The sequence below is a fragment of the Odocoileus virginianus genome, chromosome 14, assembly GCF_023699985.2.
Source record: "Odocoileus virginianus isolate 20LAN1187 ecotype Illinois chromosome 14, Ovbor_1.2, whole genome shotgun sequence".
NCBI classification, from domain to species: Eukaryota; Metazoa; Chordata; class Mammalia; order Artiodactyla; family Cervidae; genus Odocoileus; species Odocoileus virginianus.
Genome location: NC_069687.1, coordinates 38,311,605 through 38,326,034, shown reverse-complemented (window position 1 = coordinate 38,326,034; position 14,430 = coordinate 38,311,605). Strand labels below are relative to the sequence as shown.

General features: G+C 39.6%; 1 long non-coding RNA gene across 1 annotated transcript in view; it reads right to left on the bottom strand.

The window, feature by feature from the left end:
* Positions 1 to 1,848: 1,848 nt before the first annotated feature.
* The window catches only part of LOC139038183 (uncharacterized), a 192,217-nt gene continuing 179,635 nt past the window's right edge, over positions 1,849 to 14,430 (bottom strand). The window contains exon 4 of the long non-coding RNA XR_011491108.1: positions 1,849 to 2,276. This is a non-coding gene — a long non-coding RNA (uncharacterized lncRNA). The remainder of the gene's footprint in view (positions 2,277 to 14,430) is intronic.

Below are 14,430 nucleotides of genomic sequence, written 5' to 3'. Positions count from 1 at the left end.
ACATTCAACACATAGCTCTGCTCTAGAAGATTCTCTCTCTTGTTTTTCTATTATCTCTTCAAGTATAATTACTCATATTTATGGCAAAAATTCACTCAACAGCATACCCACATGCCCGCCTACGAAAAGTGGCAAGGAGAGTCCAGGACAAATAACTTTTTAAGCAAGTGAAATAAAAACATGACTTTCACTCATATTCTGTTAGCAAGAACTTAGAGACCCAGTCATTTTGGCTACAAAGGAGACTAAAAAATATAATCTCTAGTTTCAAGGAGATTTGTGCCCAGGTACACATTGATAATATGGAAAAGGAAGAAAACTAATTTAGCAAGACAGCTAGTAGCCTTTTCTGAACAACCTAGCCATAAAATCAGGTATGTACAACAACATTCTTTCATCAAATAGATGTACTAAATAAGCTAGATGTAGGTTCTAGGGGCAGATCATTGATAACCTCCATATGCCCACATCTACAACACTGCAGCACATTATTCAACTCATACTCAAGGCCTCAAAGGGTGACACATATAACCAATTAGCTGAGGATACTCTCCAACCTGGTTTCGAGGTATCTGTGACAATTGCTGAAAGCCACTTGCTATGGGTATACAGTGCCACTGAACGCTGGCTCTGAGCAAGGCAGAACTGCGAGCAACGCAGCTTTTCTTTTGGCTGCACTGGGTCTCTGTTGCTGCACAGGCTTTTCTCTGGCTGTAGGCACAGGCTTCTCACGGAGGCGGCCTCTCTTGCTGCGGAGCATGGGCTCCAGGGCCCATGGGCTTCAGTAGCTGTGGTTCCTGGGCTCTAGAGCACAGGTCCCAGAGTTGTAGCCTGGGCTGAGGTGCTCGGTGGCATGTGGGATCCTCCCACACCAGGGATTGAACCCACATCTTTGCATTGGCAGGTGGATTTTTTACCACTGCACCACCAGTGGAGCCCAGAGCAACACAATTTGAAGAGCACGTGGATTTCTGACTGGGAGCTACAGGTTTAGTAAGATAGTCAAGGATATGAAAGAAGCAATGCTGAAAGACTGTGGACAAGAAGGTTTGGGCATGTGTCATGTGGATAAGCATAAAAATGTGTGTCAGGTGACTATCCACCAAAAACAAACAAACAAAAATCCTTGAAGAGCAAGTTCTTAATAATCAGGTTGTCAAGATTCAGTTATGGTTTCAGCCTGGAAACAACACCTTGCAAGGATGGAATATGGGCTTCTAGGGTAAGATAAATGATCTAGACCAAGGACCAATGTAATTCTTTCATAACAAACATGTTTGAGTCCAGAAACCATGAGATAGAAGTGAAAGTGATGTTTTTCAAAAATAAGATGACAAATCTGCATTTTTTTTTTGTTTTTCTGTCTTTAAAGCTCTATAATTTATGCATAAGAAAAATAAAAGTGTTGATACTTAAAAGGATAGTACTTCAAACAGGGAACAGGGAGCACAACAGAAGTTCCATTGACTTAGAAGCTGAGAGTACCATCTAACCATTGCTGACCCTTTATAGGGTTGGGTGAACTGGGAAAAACTGAATTACAGTGTGGGTTGAGAAGACAACCCCTAGGTAACCGGGGGAAATAGTTTAATTGCCCGCCCACTTCTCTTAGATACCACTACCACTAAGATCATACTGAACTACGCACAATTGCGAAAACTGGCTGCTTACTTTCGTACCTCTGGGCCTTGGTATTTGCTAATCCTTCTGGCTTCAAGTGCCCTCCACTCAGCTTTTAAAGCCCAAGTCAAAAATCATTTTCAGTGTAAGGTGTCCCCAGTAGCCTGACAGTTGGTTACCCGTGCTGTCTACGCATAAGCTCATGGAACAGTCATAACTCTCTTCACATTACATTGTCACTATTTATTTATTTGTTCATGGTCCTCATTACACTGCAAATGTCTGACCAAGCAAATTGTTTGAAGAACTGCATATTTCTGACCAAGAAAGTTGAGTTTAATAAGAGAGATTCAATTTAGACTTTGGCCAAGAATTGCAACACTCACCATGATACTTGAATAGACCTCTGAATTGACATCATTTAAATCAGTTGATAAGTTTTTGCAAAATAAACACAGCAGCTAAAAGTGTGAGGAAGTTTTCCTTTAGGAATGATGTCAGTGATAAGATATGTATTGGGAATCAACCAAAAAAAGGTGATTCTCTTGGTCATCTTGATCAGGGATTTTGGCTTACACAGTTTCAAACAGGCTGTGCTGCGTACTGGAACACTTCTCTTTGATAGGTATTTGGCATCTCCAGAACTCAGTCCTGTGCTGTAAACAAAGTAGATGCTCATTAAATGTTTGTGTAATAGATGAATAAATAGATAAACAAATGCATCAAACTATGGATCTTATGATAGCACAGTCTCAGTTTTATGCATACTTTGATAGTATTTATGCCAATATATATTTTATATATGCTTCATTCCTTTTAACTTTTATAACCAAGTGATTTCTACAACAGAGCACATAAGTGTCATTAAGAAACTAAAACAACTGTTGATTGAAGTTAATTAAGATTACATAATAGACTAGACCAAAAATACATTCATATTCCAACCTGCTCTGTATACATTTAAGGGCTTCCCAGGCTTCCCTGGTGGCTCAGCTGGTAAAGAGTCCTCCTGCAATGCAGGAGACCTAGGTTCGATCCCTGGGTTGGGAAGATCCCCAGGAGAAGGGAACAACTACCTACTCAGCATTCTGGGCTGGAGAATTCCATGGACTATACAGTCTATGGGATTGCAAAAAGTCAGGCATGACTGAGTGACTTTCACAGTCACACACATGTGGCACTAGTAGTTAAGAACTCACCTGTCAGTGCAGTAGATATAAGAGACATGGGTTCATTCACTGAGTTGGGAAGATCCCCTGGAGGAGGGCATGGCAAACCACTTCAGTATTCTCAGCTGGAGAATCCCACGGACAGAGGAGCCTGGCAGGTTATGGTCCATAGGGTTGCAGATTCAGACACAACTGAAGCGGCTTAGCATGCATGCATGCTGTATACATTTACATTCATTAAACACAAGGTAAAAATGTGAGTATTTCCTTAGGCAAGATTTTAAGGTGTTATCTCTTTCTTGTATTTCCATATTTATTATTTTGCATTTTTTTGATAATAAGAAAAGCTTTTTTCTTCCAAGAATTACTTCCAATATGGAAATCATTAGTGCATTTGGATATGGAATTCAGAAATGGGAAAGTGAAGTCATAAGCTAAGCAAGCATACTATTTGACAATGAAACTAATAACCTGGAAGCCCAAAAACAACTTGATTTTGTTCCTTATAAAGTCTCATGTACTAATATGAAGAGTATTGCTTAATTCTCATGGCTATGCAATATTTAAGCTTCTCAGATGGTGCTACTGTAAAGAACTCCTCGGTCAACACAGGAGTCACAAGAGACGTGGGTTTGATCCCTGGATTGGGAAGACCCCCTAGAGAAGGAAATGGCAACCCACTCCAGTATTCTTGCCAGAAAGTGCCATGGACAGAGGACCTGTAGGCTTCAGCTCATGTGGTTGAAGTTAGATAGAACTGAGAGACTAAGCATATACATGGAATATTTGGTGTTTATATGGCTGGTCACTCCAGCTCTTTAGCAAAGGGATTTTCAGAAGTTCTGGTAACAAAAGAGTTAATGGAGTGGCATTACTACTAAAAGATTTATGCTAACCAGGTGTTTGAGCTGCTAGAAAAGTCAACTATTTAACATACAACCTTTCTGTTGTAAATACTGTACCACCAGAAGACAGATTAAACAGTTTTGTATAAAACTATGGTTTTTTGTTTTTTTTTTTAAAAAAAGAGGAGTAATGAAAAAAACATTGTGTTCAATTTTCTTGGCTAAATTGCCAAGCATGTGACCCCGAGAATGCCACAGTGTCCTTATACCAGCAATTCACTAAAATTGTCTCATGCTGAGACAAAGGTGGTATTGGGAGGGGCTTTAAAACATGAATGTAGATTATGCATACCAGAAATAGATTAATGACAATGCTAATCACATATACAATTATATATGTCATAGGCAAAAACTCATTCAAAGGATTCCAAGGTAATAGTGGCCTATACCATCATACTTAGGGACTTTTACTTTGTCAGAATAATGAGTTTAACCTGTTAACCCTGTCACTTTCACACTATTTTGCTGGAAATATCGCCTGTTTGGGAAAACTGTGGTTTTTCAGGCTTACAGTCTTGAGCTTGCTTTACACAAACTAACCACTAAAAATGGGGGTGGGGGAGGCTTTTTGTGAAATAAGCATTATAGGAACTAACCTCAGGGTTAAATACTACAATCATTCACAGGTGGGATTTCCTGGGGTTTTGTAACTTTCCATGAAAGGATTTACATATGCCCCAAAGAAGCCACTGCTGAAATAGTCTGCCCCCCACCCCTGCTTTGGCAGGGGGGTGGGTGTGCAGTTTTATAGCTAAGCAGTGAAGTAACTGTATCTGTTCATAGTTACCAAGCTGTTGTGCTTTTTGTTTAGTAGGTCAACACACTGTCGTGTCTTAATTTGCATCTGGGCCTATCACGCAAGGGCCATCGCCTCACAGAAGGTTTTAATCAAAGCAGCCAACCCAACAAAATAGGACATCCTGGTCAAAATTACTCTCTCAACCTCATTTTGAACTGTTGCTTTTTTAGAGGTTTGGCAAATTTCATGATAAGCCACTTAGCAAAGTGTTCACATTTAATGAGGCAATTTTTACATAAAAAATAATCTTCTGTCACCCAGACCTTTAAAATGTCAAATATCCATAGTTAAATGAAGAGCAGTGCTAAATTTTCAACCAGTCTGCTGTGAAACTTTAAGCAGAGTCTAAAACTGTGCTCCTTTTAAAAACAGACTTCTCTGCTCATACCTCCATAACCTGGATGTGTGCGCAGTTGCTCAGTAGTGTCCAACACTGTGATTCCAAGAACTGTAGCCCACCAGGCTCCTCTGTCCATGGAATTTTCCAAGCAAGAATACTGGAGTGGGTTGCCGTTTCCTACTGCAATAACCTGGATGCCAATCTTTTTGAAACATTTAATATTTTCTTTCCATCCTTTTGAGTTTCCCATAAACACAAGAACCTAAAGCATTGTTTAGTATTAAGCTTTAAAGTTTTTGTATCCATCTTTTTGCTCTATGTTGCTTGGATCTCACAGACAAAACAACTTGTCGGTGACTACTAGAGCCCACTACTGTAAAATGAAACTGAAAAACTACCCACTGTCATCAGGACAATTTAGGTATTTAGGTACTCCTAAACACACATCTGGTTTCCCATGAAAAACAGAATTAAACATACAGTCACAACCCAGAAATTTCTAGATTGTTCAAAAATAATCCAATTGGTCAAGGCTGGTGCATGTGGAACAGCATTTCCACTGACGACTATCCGTTCTTCATTCACATATTCATGGCATTATCTTTTTTGCCAATAGTTCCTTGATACCATGTTTTGTTTTGTTTTCCTTATACCAAAACTAAAGTCTCATTTCTCTCATAGATGGATATGAAATTGAAGTTCCTTTTTTAAAAGGCCAATTTGCAGACACATTCTAGGCTTTACACAGAGGGAGTGTGTATGTACAAATGTATGCAAAGTAAGTGCAATAGCTGCCATATATTAAATTAGAGATCAGCCTTCCTAGCCCTGCCTCATGGCACGTGTGCCTATTAATTTAGACCTCTGTGGACTTGTCAGACTGCTAACTTGAGTGCAACTTTCTCAGGTCACTGCTACTACTTAAACCATGGTGGCTGCAATGACTGGGAGCCAGATGGGAGATCCTTTATAAATCCTTCCAATCTAGAAGTACAGACAAGATTGAAGTACAAAGGAGAATAGTGGTAGATGGGGAGACTTCTGAGAAGAGTACTCTAGTTAAGGCAGCACAGGACATTTGAATTGTCTATACACCCAGAAGTCTTGGAGGGTGAAGTCAAGCGGGCCTTAGGAAGCATCACTACGAACAAAGCTAGTGGAGGTGATGGAAGTCCAGCTGAGCTAATTCAAATCCTGAAAGACGATGCTGTGAAAGTGCTGCACTCAATATGTCAACGAATTTGGAAAATTCAGCACTGGCCACAGGACTGGAAAAGGTCAGTTTTCATTCCAATCCCAAAGAAAGGCAAGGCCAAAGAATGCTCAAACTACAGCACAATTGCACTCATCTCACACATTAGTAACAGTAATGCTCAAAATTCTCCAAGCCAGGCTTCAGCAATATGTGAACCATGAACTTCCAGATGTTAGAGCTGATTTTAGAAAAGGCAGAGGAACCAGAGATCAAATTGCCAACATCCACTGACTTATCAAAAAAGCAAAAGAGTTCCAGGAAAACATCTACTTCTGCTTTATTGACTATGCCAACACCTTTGACTGTGTGGATCACAATAAACTGTGGAAAATTCTGAAAGAGATGGGAATACCAGACCACCTGACCTGCCTCTTGAGAAACCTGTATGCAGGTTAGGAAGCAACAGTTAGAACTGGACATGGAACAACAGACTGGTTCCAAATAGGAAAAGGAGTACATCAAGGCTGTATATTGTCACCCTGCTTATTTAACTTATATTCAGAGTACATCATGAGAAATGCTGGGCTGGGAGAAGCACAAGCTAGAATCAAGATTGCTGGGAGAAATATCAATAATCTCAGATATGCAGATGGCACCACTCTTATGGCAGAAAGTGAAGAAGAACTAACTGGCCTCTTGATGAAAGTGAAAGAGGAAGAATGAAAAAGTTGGCTTAAAGCTCAACATTCAGAAAACTTAATAAGATCACGGCATCTGGTCCCACTGCTTCATGGCAAATAGATGGGGAAACAGTAGAAACAGTGGCTGACTTTATTTTGGTGGGCTCCAAAATCACTGCAGATGGTGATTGCAGCCACGAAATTAAAATTACTCCTTGGAAGGAAAGTTATGACCAACCTAGACAGCATATTAAAAAGCAGAGACAAAATAAATAAATAAAAATAAAAAGCAGAGACATCACTTTGTCAACAAAGGTCTATCTAGTCAAGGCTATGGCTTTTCCAGTGGTCATGTATGGTTGTGAGAGTCGGACTATAAGGAAAGCTGAGCACCAAAGAATTGATGCTTTTGAATGGTGGTGTTGGAGGAGACTCTTGAGAGTCCCTTGGACTGCGAGGAGATCCAACCAGTCCATCCTAAAGGAAATCAGTCCTGAATATTCATTGGAAGGACTGATGTTGAAGGTGAAACTCCAATACTTTGGCCACCTGATGCAAAGAGCTGACTCATTTGAAAAGACCCTGATGCTGGGAAAGATTGAGGGCAGGAGGAGAAGGGGATGACAGAAGATGAGATGTTGGATGGCCTCACCGACTCAATGGACATGGGTTTGGATGGACTCCGGGAGTTGGTGATGGACAGGGAGGCCTGACGTGCTGCGGTTCATGGGGTCGCAAAGAGTCGGACATGACTGAGTGACTGAACTGAACTGAAACACCCAAATAAATTCAGCAAATAAGATTTCTGGCAACTTGAGAGAGGAAGATAGAGGGAGAGAGAAGGAGGGAGGCTCAGAGGGAGAGAGTGATGTAAGGCAAGAGAGAGAGGGAAGAAGGGAGAGAGGGAGGGAAGTCTAGTTTGGTGTATACATGCATGTATGAGTATTTATAGGGTAGTTTCCTTTTTTATCTTTTTTTTTCTCATTGAGGTCTATATAGAAATATTCCACAATATACTTAGTGCTTTATTGAACAGTTATAACTTCTCTTTAAAAAATTAAAACAAGTCAAAACTTTGGACAATTAAAATTGGTCACCGGAATTTCTGGAGTAAAATAATTCTCATTATGCCACAGGACAACCCATTTTAAAAATCACTTTGTGGTAATTTTTATACCATCCCTATACCTCTGTGTATTTAAAAATTTAGTTACTAAGCATATTTTTACTAAGCACTTACTCAGCCTTTGTCAGATCTTGGAGACAGAGCAGAGAATAAAAGCAAGTGTTATCCCTGCCCTCACACACTTGAACTTTTGGATGAGACAATATGTATCTCAAGAGCAGAGCATCACAAAGTTCTCTGTATTCACCAAATGGTATCCTGATATCTGAAAAAATATGAACACTGTATACCAAAGCCTATATTGCTGTCAATAATATTCTAAAATTGCTTGTGGTATGGGATGAATTGCATCCCACCAAAATTTGCATGTAGCACTAAATCTCAGTACCTAAGAATTTTACTTTTATTTGAAAGTAGGGTCTTTACTGAGGTGATCAAGTTAAAATGAGGTTATTAAAATGGCTATACTACAGTTTGACGGGTATCATATATTGGGTGATGTTCCTTAATGCCAAGGAATGCCAAAGATTGCCAGAAAACCACCGGAAACTTGGAAGGAAGCATAAAACATATTCCCTGACAGCCGTCAAAAGGAATCAACTTTGCTGACTCCTTGATCTCAGAGTTCCAACCTCTAGAACTAATAAAATTTCTCTTTTTGAGCCATCAAGTTTGTGGTACTTTGTTATGGCAAATGGCTACATTTTCTGAAACCAAATATTTCTAGTCCTTCTTTAAAATGTGATAAAGCATGCAAAGAATGGCTGTGGCAGTAATCAAGTTTCTCATGGAGAAATTTTAATTTTTAATGATTTTTAGAAAAATAGAGACACCTGCTCAGCTGAACCTCAATCTAATTATGTGAAAAATGTACATTCCAAAATTAAAAATGCACATCCCCAATTTTTTTATCCCAGTGTAAAATAAAATACAACACACTAGTGGGATATTTGGAACTGTAGTTCACAAATGTAATTACTGGTTCATAATACGCAAAATAATTACATCAAAGAAGTAGAGAAAATAGCATTTAATTTTGGTTAGGGCAGGATCCTTAAACATACACCTAAACTCTAAGTTTAAGTATGCATGTCCATAATCAAAAGAAGGAAAGACAGTGTTCTTACTTAGTGTAAAAATTTAGCCATGTTGTATTTCAGAAGACAAGAGTTTCTAAGAAGCTAGAATTTATCTCTTTCTCAAAATTGTCCAACAAAGTGACAGAAGCTAAATGACTCAAAAACTTTTAAGTTGACAGAAGAACCACAATCTAAATTTATAGCCAAATTCTGTTTGAATCAATCATCTTCTATAAGGCACTAGTGAAAAACTATGTAAAGACAAAATAAACAAGTTGAAAGTTGTTTGAAATCAATTAAAATTCTAATAACATCCTTGAACCACCATTACTGAATGGCCTCACTTTCCCCAACATTTTGGTATCCTTTGTATTTGGAGCCTTTTCCATATTTTCCCATGTTTTTTATGATGATTTAATGAATAGAAAAATTACATAAACACAGGCTTTATGACTAAATGTTTTATTTGTTCTTTAAGATAATTGCAGCTGAATTAGAACATATTCTATTAGTTTTATTTCTCCTATGACAAAGCATCATTTTCTACTACCTACCCACTATTAAGCAAAAATTTTTTTTTCTAATTACTTTACATCCTCATCCGTTCAGTTCAGTTCAGTTCAGTCGCTCAGTTGTGTCCGAGTCTTTGCTACCCCATGAATCGCAGCATGCCAGGCCGCCTTGTCCATCACCAATTCCTTGAGTTTACTCAAACTCATGTCCATCGAGTCAGTGATGCCATCCAACCATCTCATCCTCTGTCGTCCCCTCCTCCTCCTGCCCCCAATCCCTCCCAGCATCAGGGTCTTTTCCCATGAGTCAACTCTTCTCATGAGGTGACCAAAGTATTGGAGTTTCAGCTTCAGCATCAGTCCTTCCAATGAACACCCAAGACTGATCTCCTTTAGGATGGACTGGTTGGATCTCCTTGCAGTCCAAGGGACTCTCAAGAGTCGTCTCCAACACGACAGTTCAAAAGAATCAATTCTTCGGTGCTCAACTTTCTTTAAATTCCAACTCTATTTCTTTGCACTGATCACTGGGGAAGGGTTTCTTATGTCTCCTTGTTATTCTTTGGAACTCTACATTCAAATGGGTATATCTTTCCTTTTCTTCTTTGCTTGTAGCTTCTCTTCTTTTCACAGTTATTTGTAAGGCCTCCTCAGACAACCAGTTTTTTGCCTTTTTGCATTTCTTTTCCATGGGGATGGTCTTGATCCCTGTCTCCTGTACAATGTCATGAACCTCCATAGTTCATCAGGCACTCTGTCTATCAGAGCTAGTCCCTTAACTTTATTTCTCACTTCCACTGTATAATGATAAGGGATTTGATTTAGGTCATATCTGAATGGTTTAGTAGTTTTCCCTACTTTCTCCAATTTAAGTCTGAATTTGGCAATAAGGAGTTCATGATCTGAGCCACAGTCAGCTCCCAGTCTTGATTTTGCTGACTGTATAGAGCTTCTCCATCTTTGGCTGCAAAGAATATAATCAATCTTATTTTGGTGTTGGCTATCTGGTGATATCCATGTGTAAAGTCTTCTCTTGTCTTGTGTTGTTGAAGCTCTAATCACTTTTTTGGAAGTGATTCGGTAATAGAAATGGAGCCCTCACAAATGGGATTAGTGCCCTTCTAAGATGAAATAACAGTGAAAAGTATCTGTCATGAGAGGACACATCCAGAAGACAGTTGTCTGCAAAACATCAGAGAGCTCTCAACAGACACTGAATGTACCAGTATGAATCTTGGTCTTCTCAGCCTCTAGAACTATGAGACAACAAATATTTGTTGTTTAAACCACCCAGACAATGACACCTTTATTATAATAGCTTAAATTGCCTGAGAAAATATTGTTCTTAAAAATTCTATCCTGGTCTGGTGTGCTCAACTCCTCCTGCAAAAGCACCAAAATCACAACTAGCTGTTGAACAACCACCAACGGGATGACACTGGAACCCACCAAAAAAAGATACCCCATGTTCAAAGGCAAGGAAACCACAATGAGATGGTACGAGGGGTGCCATCACAAAGAATTTAAATCCCAAACCCGCTGGATGGGCAACCCACAAACTGGAGAAAAATAAGACCAAAGAAGTTCTCCCACTGTTGTAAAGGTTCTGAGCTCTACATCAGGCTTCCCAGCCTGGGGATCCAACAAAGGGACTGGGAATCCCCAGGGAATCCGACTTTAAAGGCCAGCAGGACTTGATTACAAGACTTCCACAGGACTGGGGGAAACAGACTCTGCTCTTGGAGGGCAAAAGCAAAATTCTGCATGCACCAAAACCCAGGGGAAAGGAGCAGTGACACCACAATCTGAACTAGACCTACCTGCTAGGGTCTCTTGTGGAGGTGTGGGTCAGCAGTGGCTCACCGCAGGGACAGGGGCATGGGGAGCAGCAGTCCTGGAAGGGGCCCCTTGGTGTAAGTCCCCTTGGAGGTCATCACTAACACTACCACAAAGTCCAGAGACCCCAGGGTTGGGTTGCCCAAGGCTACACAACAAACAGAGAGGGAGCACAACCCCACCCATCAGCAGATACTTGGATTAAAGCTTTACTGAGCACAGCCCTGCCCCAGAGCAGGACCCAGTTTTTCCCACTGCCAGTCTCCACCATCACGAAGTTTATTTATACAAGTCTTTTAGCCTCTTCCATCAGAAGGCAGACAGAAGCAAGAAAAACCACAACCCCACAATGACTAGAACAAAAGCCACGTTACAGAAAGTTAATCAGGATGAAAAAGCAGAAAGTTATGTCCCAGATGAATGGACAAGATAAAACCTCAGATAAACAACTAAATGAAGTGGAGATAGGCAACCTTCCAGAAAAAGAATTCAGAATAAGGATAGTGAAGATGATCCAGAATCTCAGGGAAACAATGGGGAAGATGCAAGAAATGTTTTCCAAAGACCTATAGCTCAGTCGTTAAAGAATCTACCTGCAGTGCAGGAGACCCTGATTCAATTCCTGGATCGGGAAGATCCTCTGGAGAAGGGATAGGCTACCCACTCCAGTATTCTTGGGCTTCCCTTATGGCTCAGCTGGTAAAGAATCCACCTGCACTGAGGGAGACCTGGGTTTGATCCCTGAGTTGGGAAGATCCCCTAGAAAAGGGATAGGCTACCCACTCCAGTATTCTGGCCTGGAGAATTCCATGGACTGTATAGTCCATGGGGTCGCAAAGAGTCAGACACGACTGAGCAACTTTCACTTCACTTCATAAGAACTAAAGAAGAAACATACAGAGATGAATAATACATAGAAGGAATCAATAACAGAGGCAGAAGAACAGATAAATGACCTGGAGGACAGAATGGTGGGAATCACTGCTGCAGAACAGAATGTAGAAAAAAGAATTTTAAAAAATGAAGACAGCCTAAGAGACCTCTGAGACAACAAAATGCACCAACATTTGCATTATAGGGGTCCCAGAAGGAGAAGAGAGAGAGAGAAAGGACCTGAGAAAGTATTTGAAGAAATAACAGCTGAAAACTTCCCTAACACAAGAAAGGAAATAATCAACCAAGTCCAGGAAGCACAGTGAGTCTCAGGCAGGATAAACTCAAGGAGGAACACATCAAGACACACAGTAATCAAACTGACAAAAATTAGAGACAAAAATAAAATATTAAAAGTAACAAAGGAAAAACAACAAATAACATACTAGGGAAGTAATCAGCTGATTTCTCAACAAACTCTACATCCAGAAAGGAATGCATGATATATTTAAAGTAATCAAAGAGGAGAAACTACAACCAAGAATATTCTATCCAGCAAGACTCTAGATTTGACAGGGAAATCAAAAGCTTTACAGACAAGCAATAGTTAAGAAAATTCAGCACCACCAAGCCCAGTTTGCAACAAATGCTAAACAAATTTCTCTAAGTAGGAAACACAAAAGAAGGAAAAACACAAAATAAACCCCAAACTATTAACAAAATGGTAATATGATCATGTGTGTTGTGTTAGTCACTCAGTCGTGTCCGGCTCTTTGCAATTCTATGGTCTGTCAATGGGATTCCCCAGGCAAGAATACTGGAGTGGGTTGTCATTCCCTTCTCCAGGGGATCTTTCCAACCCGGGGACAGAACCTGTACCTCCTGCATTGCAGGCAGAATCTTTACCATCTAAGCTACCAGGGAAGCATATATATCAATAATTACCTTAAATGTAAATGGATTAAATGCATAAACCAAAAGACATAGACTGGCTGGGCAGATGAAAACACATGCATGTATGCACTTCTACTTACTACTTCATTCTGCTTAACCCCCAAAATTGTATATAATTATTTTATATTATTAGGTTAATCATATTTTCATTATAGTTTGCAATTATAATGATCCTTTATTTTTTATCTGGTGATTAATTATGAAAACTGATAAACATGTTGTACTATTGTGAAAAAAATCCATCCTGATAAGAGTACAATTTCTAACATGAATTCCTACCTAGTATAGTTGACCCTCAGAATCCACAGGTGATGAGTTTCAGGAACTCCTTTCAATACCAAGATGCAAGGATGCTCAAGTCATTTATGTGACAGGGTGTAGTATTTACATGTAAGCTACACACATCCTTCTATATATGCTTCAAATCATCTCCAGATTACTTGTAATACCTACTACATGTAAATTCTATTTAAATAGTTGTTGGTGTAGAGCAACTTCAAGGTTTATCTTTGGGAACTTTCTAGAAAATTTTTTGAACATTTTTAATCCACAGTTGGTGACTCTACAAATGTAGAACCCATAGATATAGAGTGTCAACTGTATTCATTTTCTATTAACATTAGAACAGATGTCACTGGAAGGTGACAGAAGAGCTGAGATCCTAAGAGGAGGCAGTTTCTGTACATGATTCAGTTGCTGTTTAAAAGCATAAAATCTAACAAGCTAGGATTTCAAGTGGCAATCAGGGAGCCAGGGCCATCATCAGAGCCAGGAGATTAAAAAGGAGAAGTAGCAGGAAATAGAAGAAATGAAAGCTGGCTGTGGTCACAAGTCTAGAGGAATATCAGCACTATTCCATGGCAATAGAGGTTCTTTGTTAGTTAATCCCTTTTATTCTTACATACTAAAAATGTAGCCGCAGAAGCTAAACTGGGAGAAAGCATTTGAGGCTGGTCCAAAAATGATGGAAAGGAGAATAAGGTCTGATTAGGTCTTGATAACTGAAATGGTAGAATAAAGGTGTCTTAAAAGCAAGAGATGGTACAAAGAGAAATAAAAAATAACATGGTCAAGGTCTAGTTTTATCCATGATGGAGTAGCTATTATTGGACTTAACTTCTTGTTATAAACAAGTATAAAATCTAGACAAAACATATATAACAACTGTTTGCAAGCACTGGACAGCAGCCACTGCAGGGCTATGGTCTTGGAGAGAAAAGAGGCAAAATAAACGACACATAAACCCCAGATTTCTTCCTCAGGGCATTTTCCAAACCACAGTTCAGGGAAATAGAGCCTAAATAAAGACAATAGTCTTGTTGGACAGCAGAAATAGAGATCA